We start from the raw sequence: 15,907 nt of genomic DNA, 5'->3' as shown, positions 1-15,907 counted from the left end.
TTAATCTCGACTTACTCGTTTACGATTCCTCAAATCTATTAACCGGTTTTGTTCTCCCCAGCTTAATTATTTGTAACTCCTAATGTTGTATTCTTCATCTGTTTTATTTTTTGATAAGCAACCTAAATGTATGTTTCAAGGGTGGTGCTTTTTGAAACAACCCATAATGTACTCAAAATTCTTGAAAAATAATTATATACATGCATAAAGAAATATTCGATCTTTGTACAACCATATAAAAGAAGACAAAGTTTAGTTAATGAATAATTATTAAAATTATTAAAACAAAATTTTTTTGCTAAAAATTGTGCTAAAATTTAAAATAACCTTCTGTTGCTGTTGTCGTAGGCCATTAAAGTAAGGGGTGCGATAGTTCTTTTTTTCCAGTGGCGCCATCTATGGTCATGGATTCGACTTCTGCCACACCCGATATATATATATATATATACACACACACACACACACACACACACACACATATATATATTAAATTATTAACTAAACATTAAGGGGCCCAAACTCCAATCATTCGATTTAAAATTTTTAAGATGATCACTTTATTTTTTAGCACTGCTTTTTTTTTTTTTAATTTTATTACGGGCAGAATTTTTAAATATAACTTTCATACATCACGTATTGAAAGATAAAATTCCTTCGTATTTCTCTACAGCTAATTTTTTTGGAGAAATATATGGCATACTAATTAATATAAAAACAATAATTCAATCAATATTGAATATTGAAGAATGTAAACAAAAACGAAATATTTCATTTCATTAATATTTCACTTTTAGTGGTTCTTTAAGGAATAGAAGAGAACAAAGGATTACTTTTAAAATGCAAATACTAATTGGCGGAATTTCTTTCAAAGTCTTTCAGTTTTCTAATAAAGTAAAAAAACAAAAAACTTTCATTTCGTATTGACACATCAAAACAAGCCGCACAAAGCGAGAGGAGGATAGAACAAATATTAGTTCTGCTTCATATTTTTGTCCAGTAAAACATTTGCATATGCATTCATGGCTTCTTTTTATTTGGCACCAGAAAAATAAATATAATCATTCCTTAAATAAACTTTTTTCACTCTTCCTTCGGTACTTTCTGCAATTGAATTATTCAAATCAAGTTTATTAAATTTGAGAAAAAGCGTCTATTCATTCACTTGCTTTTAAAGAATGCGATGGTTGAAAATTCGATTTAGGGTTCCTTTTTTTTCCCAACAGTCCCTTTTTTTTTAAAAGTATATTCAGTGGAAATAGTTTATTTCGATTAATTTATAAGGAGTTGGAGGAATACAATTTATTTCAATTAAATTTTATCTTTATTAGAAATAAAAAAATTACACGGTGTTTTTTTTCTTGCGCCTGACAATTTTGTAAGAATAAAAATTTTGACAGCTTGCAGAAAAATTGCAGGAAATAACTTAATTATTTTAAGTTATTTTGATTGGACAGAATAATTTAAATATCGTTAATCGAAAAAATAGATTAAATAGCAAAAAACATTGGACTGTCAATTTTAAATAACGGGTACAGTTTTTGTTATAGTACTGCTCAAATAATAAAATTAATATGATTTTTTTTCTTCTAATTTCTAGTTAGTAAAAGTATTTTACAGGAAATAATACTTTTACATTTATTACTCTAGAGTTTTTACAGTTATTACACTAGAACACAGTTTTTAAAATATCCATAATATTTTTAAAATACTATTTCATTGTATAATTATGATATGTTTAAAATGAAAATACCGAAAAAATTGGTTATAAATGCAATTATTAAAATAACTAAGATTTTTTTCTTCCTTAAGTCAAAATTGAAATGATATGATCATAGATAATATGATATAAATAATTTCTTTAAAATATTCATTTACATATGTTTAGAGACTACCTGTAATTTTATAACAAAACCAGGCCGGAATATTTGCTCCAGAATTTAATAGTAGTGTTTGAGCCAAAATGTTTTAACAGATTTAAACAAAATTTTCAATTGTGTTTATAAAGTTCTGAATTATGTTAATTAAGCTTAATTCTGTACTGAAAAATAAGTAAACATGATATTAGAGTTCTGTTTAACTTTGTTTGCCTTTCTGGGAGTCAAACAGGTTTTGATGCTTTTAATTCCCCCTTTCACAGTTGCGTATCATTAGATTTTGAAAAAGTTAAATTTTTTTTTTCCATAAATAATTATTTACGACCGGTTGTGATTTATTTTTTCAGTAGCATAAATAACACCTTCGCAGCCCCGCGACGTGTGGTTGCGCAGAAGTAATACACTAGGGGTGCACAACCTACGACCCGCGGTAGCACCTGAATCTGAAGAAGAAAAAAAACTATTATAAGTTTTTTTGAAGAAAAAAGATCAGAAATTTTGTATCGCGCATTAAAGTTTTCGAAAGCCTCAAATCTAAATTGTAGTCTTTTGACCGCTTTTTTTTGGTGGTTATCACTACGACTTTCCAAAATTTTAACAACAATTTTGACATCCAGACAAGCTCTCTTCATAGTGTTCTTGTCTTATATTAAAATTTTAAAAATATTGTGTTAAGTCTAAGATAGGGCACATTTATAATTCTTACAGGAGGGGGCGCACCTGAAGCTATGTACGCCACTGCATTTTTCACTTCATATAAGACATAAAAATAAAGATTCATAAAGATATAGTATATTAATATCTGGCATTACAGAATATTCTGATAAAAATAGTCAACTTTAAACAATATATTTTAAAGAAAATTAACTATATATTCAATGATTTTTTGATATTACTTCTGTCTTTAGTATAATAGGTAAAGGACAATAAAAAAAAATTATATATTTTTATTTTACAAAATAAGCACATCAAAATAACATAATTGTGGTTTTCATCTGCTTTTTCTCCAAATTTATGAGGCAAAATCACCAAATTTGGTTAGATATGACGAAAAGATTTTTTTTCACGCTTTATATCCATAATAAGGATAATAAAAAAGAGTTATATATTTTTATTTATATTCAAAATGAGTCCATCGAAATAACATAATTGTGGTTTACCCCTACCATTTCATCAAACTTCTGGAGCTAAATCACGAAATATGCTTATAAATGACGTAAAGAGTTTACACGCTTTATATCTATAACGCCATTATCACGTTAATAAAAAGGGACGATTTCGAACAATGAGTACAAATATTTCCAACAACGTATGACAAAGCTTCCGAAACAAATTCCTATAATTTCCATCTTTAGATCAATATGCCAAACATTCCATTATATATCCCCGAAATATGATTCCATCAGCGTTGATGGTGGTGGAAAATGATATTTAGGGGGCTTTCAGGACGAAGAATCGGTTTGCAATATATCTCCAGCTTCACCCGGAAGCTCCGGACCCACCGGAAAGCTGGAGATTTTGACGATTTTACCCACTCCCTCCCCCCCGCTTCACCCACTCACTTTCTCCAATCTCAACACACACAAACATCGGATATTAATTTCACGGGTCCCCGGTGACCACGCCGTTTAGATGATCACCCAATCTGTCTCCTGCTGAGTCACCCATTTTCTATCCCCCCCAGTCCATGTTCTCTCCCGGAATAGGATGATATTTTTGACACCTTGACTTTATTTTTGGGATGCGCTCCCCCACCCTCTATAATGCAAAACCATTCATCTACATTAGAATGAATTCAGTCCCTTGTTTGATGGAGACACAATGGAGGAAATCCGTACTAGAGATCTGCTATCAAAGAGAAATTGATTTAGTTTTAAGTTTGAAAGAAATTGTTAAAGGAAGTAGTGAAGACGTTAAGGTGATACAATGATAAGCCACATTTATCAGTTTTTTTGATGAGGGTCACAACGATTTCCATGCAGAGAATAAGATGTTTCTGTTTATTATACCGTTGTCTGTAGTAAAGATCCGGAGACATGTGAAGTACTTATTTAAAAACAACACTAAAGAATAGTTTGAAGTAAAAAAGTCACAGCATTAAAAATATAGCTAATCTACTTGTACTATAGACCCCCCATGCTCCTGAAACGTTCTGATCTTGGAGAGGTATAAATAAACTAATTTTATTAACTCGTTCCAATTAACGTGTGTTTCAAATATTTATCCAAGCATGTATAAAGCTATATAAGCGCATTAAATATACAATATAATATGGTTAATCATATTATATGTAATATATTGTATGTAGTTATAAAATTAAAAAAAGATATACCTATAGTAATCCTGCCGAAAACTTTTATCATTTAGTAAATGGATCAGAAAAATGTTTTTCTCTTTTAAAGTGGATATTTCTCTTAAACAGGTTATCTTAAGTGCTTTTTTTTACTATTATTTTTTTAAAAATGAAACAGAATCAAAAATGTCCTAGAATATAATGTATTGTGATTGGGCCTTAGATGAACTAGATCGACTGTATGAGTGCTTAAAAGGGAGGTACAAATAAATACAATGGCGATCATTTCCCATCAGCAAATGCAGATGAAACGATACGCATGAATTTGAATGACATCAGGATTTTCTGTGAGCGGAGATTGACTTTCTTTTTATCGAGTCATTAAAAGAAATATATACTAGAAGCGTTTTTCTGTTATCTCCACCAACCTAAATAATTTCTTCCTAAACTGCATGAAGTTGTCAAGAGTAAATATTATTCTTTATTATATTTTTAATCGGCAATTATATTATGAAGGGTGTTTTTCGAAGGTTCTGTAGCCATATGCAGTGATGCTTTTTTGGGAATAATATGCTATTTACATAACTGATCTGAGTTTGAAATACTTACTAGTGACTCTTGGGTTAAGTTTAGTTTATTTTTACCAAACGCTCTATGCTTATTCTGAAAATGGCGCAAAACGTCACTATGGAGAAAAGCCATAATTTTGAGGAAGTGAAAAGCGTTTGTGGTCTAATTTTTTAATATTTAAATACTTAATCCAATGCTGCTTTATCTGAGCTCATAAAATTTTCAAAAAGTGAGAATAATGCATTGATTTATCATTTTAATCAAGGTGGGAAAATGTCACCAAATTGAGAATTTTTTAAAAAGGTTTAATAATAAAGGTTTTCAAATATTTAAGTTATTTGTCCATTCTAGAGCCCAGATGATTTTTTACATCAAGGTGGCATATACAGTATAAAATTATAGCTTTGCTTCACGTGAAAGGAACTTAAACTGTGGCTTTTTTTTTCTCGGTGAAAAGAGCTTCATTATGTATTCTACCGCTTATTACTGCTTATTAATGCATTCTACCGCTGATGTCTATACTATGATAAACATAACATGATCTATAGCATTTTAAAACTGTCGACCTAAAAACTTTCTGCATAAAAATTGGTATGAATTAATCGGAGGAAATATTAGATCCGGTGGTAGAATCAAGCTGCAAGGCACTCTTCTAACTTGTCTGTGATCTCAATGCAGTGAGGCAGAGATTATCATTGCAAAAAATTAAGCTTCATCTTTTATACAACGTAGCAAATTTTTGAAATATTAAATATAATAAAGTTGCACGCATAACTTCTTGTGTTGTTTATATTTAATTTGAATCATGCTTTATCTTTGCCAAAAAGAAGAAAAAACAGATGGTTATACTCATCCCAATAAAGAGAAAACAGAAAGAAAGGATGAACCTGCAGTTGATAATATTAAAATAAAATCTTTTCATTTTAAATCAAGAAGTAAATATACTTGTAATTTTATAGTTTCTGATGTGTGCTTATTTATCTTAGGTACTTATAAAACGAATTAAAGAATAATTCCTTCTTTTACATGCATGAATTAAAAAAAAATTTCTTTTTATCTTTAAATTTGATTCGTTCTCATTTTTTCTTTCTATAAATCTTTTCGTCATTTTTTTAACAATATGAGAAAAATAATTTGCTGAAGCTGTGATATTCTGCATCTCTCCTTGTTATTCTATTCTATTGGTGATAATATTAGACAGAGCGAGCAAGGAATTGGGATCAATAATTTTCAATCAAGTACCCATTCAAACTTCCAACATCTCAGGATAACTTTTGAGAGGTTGTTTTGATCGAAAATTCCGCAAACTAACAAAAGTTGTAGCAAACCAAAAAAAAAATAAGTCCTTTATATAAAAATTTTTTTTAAATAAAATCCTAAATCATTTCTTGTCAAAAAAAAGTTTGTTGTTGTTGGAATTTCTATTTTGTTAAAGAGGATGTTTGATAGGCGTATTTCCAGTTGTCCATATTTTATTCCGGTGTGATGTAGGCAAGCAATTATTTATCAAAAATCATGAATTTTACGCTTTCAAGCTTATGACACCTCAACTACTTGATATTTCAATTTGTTGCTGCCAACGCGACGAAGAAATGAGAGCTTTTTTTGCCACCGTGTAAGAGAAATATATACAGATGAGGTATATTTCGGAGTTTTTTAAAATATATAATTAACAAAAGTTCAAGAAGCTAGTAATTTAACTTTCTTGATTTCAATTCCTTCTTAGTTAATTTCATTTAGAGCACGGAATGAGGATCAAGAATTTATAATCAAGAACCCAATCAAACTTCAAACACATCCGAAAACTCCTGAAACGATTGCTCCACCCAAAAAAAGCCTCCAACTTTTCAACAAAAACTAAGTGGGAAAAAAAAAGCTTAAGCATAAGAGAATAGATCTAAGAAAAAAAAGAGAAAAAAAAAAGAATCTCGGCAAGTTCTTTTTAACTCCACTTTAAAGGAAAGTGAGCTCTTGAAAACCCTCTCCTGTCTTTACTTTTTAAAGAACTTTTTTTTTAACGTTTATTCTCGAATGTCAATACGATCTGGACTTCCTATAATTAACCTGATGCGTATGGACGTGAGAAGATTCTTTACGACAGAGCCCAGTCCCCCTTTTTTTTAAGTCCTTTTTTGGTCATTTGTTTCTGAATTATTCCGCCGCAGTTCCGGTGTGTGTATGTCTTTTTTCATCGTATGCTTTTGTTCCTAGTCTTCGAAGTTTTCACCTTGCTGAGAAAAAAAAAACAACTTCTTTTTTTGTTCCACGTGGAAAATAAGATAACATTTGCGCGTCGGCGAAGGTAATTTAAACTGACTGTTTGATTCAGGCTACTGAAATTGCTCTCTTCAATGATGAAATTTAAACTTTTTGTCTAGCATTTAGAAAGTAGACAAAATAGGTAACAAATTAAATAAGTGATCTCTTTATTTTCTCAGAAACAAATTTAAAAAAAATATTATTTTAATCAAAACGTTTTTTATGGCAGAGTTCACTAAACCTGACCGTACCTGAACCTACTAGGTTAATTTTTTTTCGCAGATTGGTCTTTTGGGATTGAAAATATATAAAATTTATTTTGTCTACTTCGAAGTAATTGGGTACTTGCACTTCAAGAAGACCCACACCTATGACGTCAGAGTCAGCTGATCGTTTATAAGCAAAATGAAGTTATAAAGTTGAGCAAAGTTTCTCTACATAAATTAGAATGTTAAATAAAGATAAGTTTATTAAATAGAGAGCACATCGAATGAGTTGAATTATAATTCTTTCTTGCCTCCTTCTCTTACTTAATTTAGAGTTATTATTTTTTTCTGTTTTTTTATTGTAACCGTGATATATTTTTGTGTACCTGGCAACTTCGATGCATAATTAGTTTTTTTATGTTCCACGTGGCTTCGTCTCTGTCCTTGTGTTAAAAGTCTTTTTGTAAATATAGAGTGAAAGAATTGAAATCTTTGAGAAAGAATCTTTGTGAACGAATTTAGAATGTGTCACTTAAGACAATTGATACTTGACGGGCTTGGCTTACTCGAAATTGAATGGAAAGAACAGTTGCTAAAGTAAATAAGCTTCACGTTTCAAAAGCCAATCAGGATAGAGATACTACGTCACTTGCAGGTATCCCATTGCCAAGTTATAAACTGTTAAAACTTTGATTGTTCCCTTAAACAGGTCGTCCCGCAAACGATGTAAAGGGTTGCTTTTATTTAAGACCTTATCATCTTATCATCTTAATCAGAAACGTGATATTTGTGTTTTAAAAACTGAAACGTTAAGATTGAATTTGAAAATGAAGTCCTAAGTTTTGAGAAATAAATTAAAAAAGTTCTTGTATTATTCTACATTTTACAATTGCTTTAAAGGTAAGATTTTAAAAGTTAAGTTAAAAATCTGACGAGAAATAGTTTGAAATTCATAAATGACCTTAAATTTTTGCATTTTGCAATGGGGTACCCGCAAGTGACATGGTGTGGGTATCTCGAGCCTGATTGGTTGTTGAAACGTGGCATTGTTTAAGTTAGCAAATGTTCTTTCCATTCTATTTCGAGTTAACTTTTCGTTTCGTTTCTCTTAAGTGATATATTCTATAATCCGTCACAAAGATTCTTTCAGAATGATTTCAATTCTTTCACCCCTATATTTCTTGTTTAACAGGTACGAAGCCATGTAGAACATAAACTAATTATGCATCGAAGTTGCCATGTACGCAAAACTAAAATACATCACGCGTTAGAATAAAATACGTAAACAAATAATAAATCTAAGAAAGAATTTATATTTCAATAAATTAAATGTGCGATACGACACTGTATTTAATAAACTTCACGTTAATTAACATTCTAACTTACGCGGAAAAACTTAGCTCAACTTTGACACACATTTTTGATTATTGACGATCAGCTGACGCTGACGTCATAGGTCACATGTGTGTGTATGTTTGATCTTCTTCTCGAAGTGCAAGTATCCAATTGCTTTTAAGACAACACATAAATGGCTGAATTGCGAACCTAACGAGAAATTGTTTGAAATGCATACTTGAGTACATGTTATCTTTAAAACTCGAAAACCGTTCAGTTGCATGTTACTTAGCTAAGTCTGTGATTAACTAACGTTCATCTGTTAAAAGTGCGAAATTAATAATTTTTCGCAATTTACTTAGATTATGGGCGCATCAACTCTTTTCGCATCGTTTCAATTCAAAAGTTTTTGACCCATTGAATTGACTTGATTCTTTAGTTTAAGGAAAAAAATAATATATATTATTTTAAATGTCCTTAATCATAATAATAATTTAAACAGATTATTTCTTTAGTGTTTTTAAAGTGATTGAATGTTGATTCTATCAACTAATACGTTGATTGTTTGATTGCAGTAACTTAGATTTTTGCGGTGACAAAGAATACACAAATAACACTGTTGAATTTAAGCGTGCATTGCCGTTGTTCCAGAAAAATAGAATATTTTTATAATAAGATCTTTTGATATTATTTTCTCTATAGTGAGTGCCTAATGGATAATGTGCAGATTATTTAGGTAGTTTGTAGATTACCTGAGTAGTTTAAGAACTATAACGATATTTTGGCACTTTAACAGATCACATTAGTTAATCTATACATTCACCAGATAATCTGTAGAGAAACTGATTGTCACACTTCAGCGATATACATAATAATAAGGATCATTGTAAAACGCATTTCAAAAAGTGTTTGTAAATTTTAACTTATATAAATACATTCTTTTTTTGTATAATTCAACAGCATTTATAATTATGCATTTACAACGAATTAAAAATTCGTATCATATTATGTGCAAGATTTAAATTAATTTTAATATGAAATTAGTGTAATAAAATTATTAAATTAGCACAAAACGTTATTAATTTGAATATTAAGCAGAAAAAATGCATTTTAGAGGTAAAAATATTTATAAACGTAAAACCTTCAAACTACAATTCAAAAAAATAAAAAATGTATTGCAATAAATCGTACAGAATCCCCTTTTCAATTTCAGTTGTCCGCGTTAAGTTCACGTCCAGTATTTTTTCCGGAGTAAAAAATAAAAATTTTACCTTTTTCTGGAAAAAAAAAACATTAATCCGGTGAACTTACCCGAAGAAACATTTAACATTGCGAGAAATAGCCGCAGCGGGAGAAATGCTTTGAATAAAAATAAAAGTTAATGACCTAGTATTTAATTAAAATTTTAAATATTCACGGATTTTTCCTTTTGAGTTCGCAGTTCTAGCTATAAAATATTATCCTACACTGCGAAATCATCTTCGGGAACTATTTTCTGCAAAGTAAGATGTGCATTAATGTTCTTCTAACTAAATAAAGGCAGCAAAAGTTAGTGTGGGAGTTAGACCGTTAAAAGTATTAAATAGGTTTGCCGAAAACCTCTCAGCCCATTTTGTGTCACGAAAGTTTTTTTACATAATCTTTTTTCTTTTCTTTTTGTAATTTTATATTTATATCTATGCATCCTACAGCAATTTCTACCACGGGGAAGGTTTTTGAGAGAAAATGGTAGCACTACATCTAAATGCCCTAATGGCGTGCAGTGCTTTTTTCTTCTCTCCGTAGTACGGGGTTCACACGGTCGTTGGCAGGGGCCAAATGGTTTCCAGGAATGGTTCGGAATTTTAATATTCCTCCAAGATTAGAGTTAAAAGAACTAAAGAAGAAACAGCACTTTTCTTATATCTCGCGAACGACTTTTTCGAAACCCGAAACAACATTTGGAATTTTATATTGTACTTCGACACATTTTGTGGAAATTAGAGAAGAGAACTTGGCGAAGAAAGTCAAGGCTTTTTCCCTTTATTGAAAAGTGCAAGTTCTAAATGGGAAAAACAATTATGACTTAACTTTATTTCTAGAAATAAAAAACTAATATGGCGGATGGTTCTACGAAAACTTTAGAAGTCTAGCTCTCCTCTAAACAATTCTAATTCAAAAATTGCTATTTATGGGTGTATACTATTATCCCTATACTATATCATTGCGCATTTAATATTAGTCTATATTCTTCACTTTTATCAGAAAGACAGTTGAAAAAAATTTAATTATGGCATCCAATAAATAAAATGAAATTAAAAATTGCAATTTAGCGTTGTTGCTTTTTCAGGCATAGTATATCAACTCTTCTTCATAGAACTAGATATGTTGAATGTGGCGGAAAATCGTTAAGGGAAATTTTCATTTGTTTACCAATAAGGCCTCATAAATAAGTGGAAATTTTTGTAAAATTAAGTGGAAGGATACGGTAATTTTTTTAAAAAAATTATGTGAATAGATTTTTTTCTAAACGGCAGTCATTGATTTTATCGTTCTTCGCTATGGAAGGTGCCAGAAGTATTGCTCATTTTGCGTCGCCTGACGCACCTTGTGACCAAAGTCACGAAGGCGAGCAACACTACCCACGTCACACAGCTACAGTTCATAGGCCACAGTCACATCACACAACAGAGGACAACATACAGAGAAACATCCATGCCTTGAACGGGATTCGAAACCGCAGTCGATGGCTTGGCAGTCAGGCACGCTAACAGCACGGCTACCTGGCCGGCGCGGACAGATTGGAGCATTTTGACTCATAAAACAATTAGAAAAATATACTTTTCTCTGTTTTAACGCCCGGGAGATGCGTGCCTCCCAAATAGGAACATTAAAAGGAGCGGAGGTCATGGAATTCATTGCTCAAAAACAGTATAATTTCCATTGGAAATATAACACTTTTGGGTCATTGAATGTTTATTGCTTAATTATTTGAAGCTTTTTACCATTCTTTTTGGGATAAAATTTAATAAAACATGACGATGCACACTTCTCTGATAATTAGTAGATAAATTATTATATTATTCACGATATGAATGTTTTAATGCAGGCATGAATGTATAGAGTGTGATATTTATTTACAACTTGTTTTCTGTGAGACGATTCTCACACACAGAAATTTTATGTTCCTTGGGAATAAAGAAAAAAAAAATTGGGCACAATCATGATTTAACACTAAATATACCGTGATCGATCAAAAGATCGGTTATTGTAAAGTGTTGGTATATTTAGAGTTAAATGCGAATTAACCATACGTTTGCTGGTGTTGAACGCTAATAAATGAAATAGCAAGGTCCTCAATTTTTATACACAGTTAGGTAACATCGTTGGTTTTTATACACAGTTAGCGCTTTTTTGTTAGAAAGCAAAGCAGTTTGTTTACTTATTGTGGCAAAAATTTCATGAACATTGTAAAGAAAAATAATCCACTTAAATCGGAAACGAAAAATAACGCACAGAATTCAGCATCCACAAGAAATAAAATGATTTTTAGAACAAACCGAAAGGAAAGACGCGTGGAATAATTCTATTATCCCAGTAACTGAGATTTTTAACAAAGTTACTTTATATTCAAATTCAACATCTAAGCGACGATTAAAATGTATTGATTTGCAGACCGGAAGCTGAATATTCCTTAAAACTTAGGCGGAGAATTATAATTATGCAGTTTCCCTATCTTCAGTATATATTTTCACAGTTTGCAAGGCCGTCCGTATTTGCTATAGGCTTGTATGTTACTGAAAAATTGAAATGCATCTAGTATAAGAATACACCCATTCAAGATATAGAGTCGATTAGTTAAAATCGACTCTATATCATGAATGGGTGTTGTATGACATTTTTTATCCTGGTCTGTCATGATTTTGCAAACAATCATTACAGACAAGGCCATTCATCAAACTGAAGTCACAGAACTAGGATGGTCACTATCGTACTAAAAATTATGACAGATCAGAGCAATTAACAAACTAAAAGCACGTCGTTCTTTTTCCAACAGTCACGCACTCAACAAAGAGATCTTATATAATCACTATTGCACCATGACAGACCAGGGCTAGCTTAAGTGAAATTAGTATCGAACAGACATTAATTTCACTTGAGGACACTCTTAGATGAATCTAAATTTTCAAAACGTTACGATTTGGTTAGAAAATCATAACCGTGGTTTATCAATAAAATAAGAGCAAGTTTTAAGACATTTGAATACCATTATAGATTCATTTAGATGGGTACATTTTGAAGATACTGTTTCAGCTTCAAAGTGTATTATGAATGCTCTTTTTACAACATGCTATAAGAGAGAGACATCAAAATTTCATTTCATTGTGAAATCTGTGCATGAAGGAAACCTTTCGAATGTTCTTAGCATATAAAGGCACATACAGCAAGACATAAACAGCCAACATTGTCATAAAACGGCTAAATATATATCGGGAGTGGATTATTTTTCTCCAAAAGTGGAAACTCAACTCTTGAAACGTCTCTGACACAGTAAGAGCATCATAAATTAAAGCAAGAAAACGACTTTTCCCCAAACTAAGAAACTTTTATAACCGACTTTGCTAAGACTATCGCCAACAGAACCTTTGATGGCGATAGTTGAAAACCTCACTCACATTTTATTGGGGTTTCCCAAGTCTTTTATCGCTTTATTTTAGTGATCCTGCAACCCTGAATGAAATGGAGAAGTTTTAAGAGTGGAAGTTAATTTTTCATGGGTAAAAGCAGCATTGTTATTAAAATGTCAATTAAATTGTTTTAAGTAAAAACACTCATTCGAAAAATATTTTTAATCATTATTTATAACAGTAGGATAGTATTCCATAAAAAATAAGCAGAAATAATAAAACTTCTTAAAGGCTTATATTTTACTCAACTTACTTTTACACCAGTTACCACAAATCAACTTATCTTAGTTTCGAATCACGACCTTTTTTCTATCCGTATTGATTAGCCTATAACGATCACCTAAAACTATCCAATCGCAGAAAAATTCATACTGACCATTCATTAAAAACAAATATTGATTCATTTCATTTCAAAAGTCATCACAACCCGTTTGGTACACTCTGTTGTCCAAGATTTTCCATAATAAAAACTGTGAATACAGATTTGTTTTACATCAAGCTATCCCAATCCATCGTTTTTCACTTTTATTCACGATTTTCCTTCCAAAAACTGTAAATTGCAGGTATGCTTCATACCAAAAGTCATCGCAACATTCCCCTACTCATGACTTTTCACGATTTAAAAAAAAATAAAGTGACATGCAGTTATGTTCCATATCAAAAATCATCACAACATCCAGCTACTCATTACTTTTCACGATTTTCTTTTAAGAAACTGAAATGCAGATATGTTTCACATCAATAGTTATCACAACAATCCATTACGCATTTTCGCGAATTTATTTTAAATACTATAAATGCAGATATGCACTGCATTAAAAGTCACGATAGTCTATCGAGGTTTGAATTAAACAAAAATCACAATAACTTCTTCAGAAACTAAAAGGTTAAAAATCAAAATATGTTCTTGAGAAATACTGAACATTTTTTACCGGAAAGATAATCTTACTCACAGCAAGTGATAAATAAGGAAGCAATACATAATATTCAAGCGATAAAACTTTATTCTTAACCTATTAAAGAATAATTAAAAAAATTAAACTTAATAGGGCAATAAATTAAAACTAAACAAAATACGTCCTTTAAAAATTGAAATATATTTCTAGGAAACACTTGAATATTTTTTTGGGTGCAATATTATAACTTTCAGCAAACGATAAATAAAGAAGACAAAATAAACTTTTCAAACGTTTAAACATTTTAGAATATTATTTATTTAACCGTAAATAAATTACGGAATAAATGCATCTTGCAATTAAAAATTAAAACTTGATTGCACAATAAAGCAAAAAATTTTAAGTTCTTTAAAAATAACAATATATTTCTAAGAAAGAATTGAATATTTTTACAATTACGATGTTCTAACTTCTAGTGAACAAATGTAGAAGCAAGACTAACTTTTCAAACGATAAAAAGTAAAAGAAAAATCAAATAATTTATTAGAATTATTTACTTTGCCATAAAGGTATTGTTAAATAAATATATTACGCAATTAAAAATTTAAACTTGATTACACAGTAAGGCAGAAAATTGTATTTTTTTAAAAAAAAAAAACTTTATATATTTCTAGAAAGTACTTCAATATTTTTTTTCTCAGCTAAGATATTCTAACTCAAAAGCAAACGATAAATAAAGAAGCAGAACAAGCTTTTCAAACGATAAAACATTTAAGGGAATAAGGGGAGAAGAAATTATTTGAGAGATGGAATTTTTGAGATTTAAGGCAAAATTTATTCGAATATCATTACTTGAGAGAATAGAAAAGAACAGAGGAAGGAAATATTTATCGATTTGAAGTAGGGTCTGGGGAAGAGAAAATTGCTTGTAATACAGGAAAATTAATCATCCGTTAAGTAAAAAGAATTCTAATAAAAAAAAATTCATCCAAGTACGCCGTTTCAAGTTAAAAGAGTAGAATAAAAAATAAATAAATAAATAAAACGAATTCATAAAAGATTCTAAGATGAATTTTTCTTATACCCAGAGCAATGAACGTTCAGGAACTGTTCATTATATCACCCCTACCCCTTCTCCCTCCTGTTTTACTTTGAAAAAGGCATAAGTGTTTTCTTAAGAATATACTTACACCTGAACGCCTCTAAATGACTGTTAATCTCGTCACCTAATTAACTAGAAAAGCGATGAAAAGGGGAAAGGGCGAAGGGTGGAGCAATTACTTCAAATTGCCCCCTCCTGTGGAATTAAGAAGCAAAGGATGATTTTTAAGTATTTTTCCTTCCTCCTCCAAAGTTTCGACGTAATACCCTTTAAAATCATCTCCTTAATGATCTCTATCATCTTAAGCTGTTTTCAAATCAATAGAATATATTTGAGATGATATGGGTTCTTATGTTGAATACATGTATATTGATAATTTTATAGTTTACTTGGGGAAAAAAAAAAGAGTTTAGCTTTAAAAAAAGAAAGAAAATATTTTAAAGTAATTAGTGAAGCAGTATGCTATGTTTGGCTACTATTTTATATTAATGGTTAATAGCGTTGTTAATAAAAAATAAAAACGATAAGACCTTCCATAATAAGAGATATAATGATTAAAAAAAAAGCTAAATTATGAAGCAAATGATTATTTTTCAACGAGAGATTATTCAGAGAAGTTCACAATTATATTGATTTAGTTTTTCATTAATTATGGATATACTTGTAATTATTTGTCCTTGGATGGTAACCGATAAAAATATATAT

General features: G+C 30.4%; 1 protein-coding gene across 2 annotated transcripts in view; it reads right to left on the bottom strand.

Annotated features, from left to right (window-relative positions):
* The window catches only part of LOC107441952 (uncharacterized), a 333,761-nt gene that overhangs the window by 37,482 nt on the left and 280,372 nt on the right, over positions 1 to 15,907 (bottom strand). The window lies entirely within an intron of this gene.

The sequence above is a fragment of the Parasteatoda tepidariorum genome, chromosome 2, assembly GCF_043381705.1.
Source record: "Parasteatoda tepidariorum isolate YZ-2023 chromosome 2, CAS_Ptep_4.0, whole genome shotgun sequence".
NCBI lineage: Eukaryota > Metazoa > Arthropoda > Arachnida > Araneae > Theridiidae > Parasteatoda > Parasteatoda tepidariorum.
Note: the sequence above shows the minus strand (reverse complement) of the source record. Positions and strands in the feature narration are given on the sequence as shown.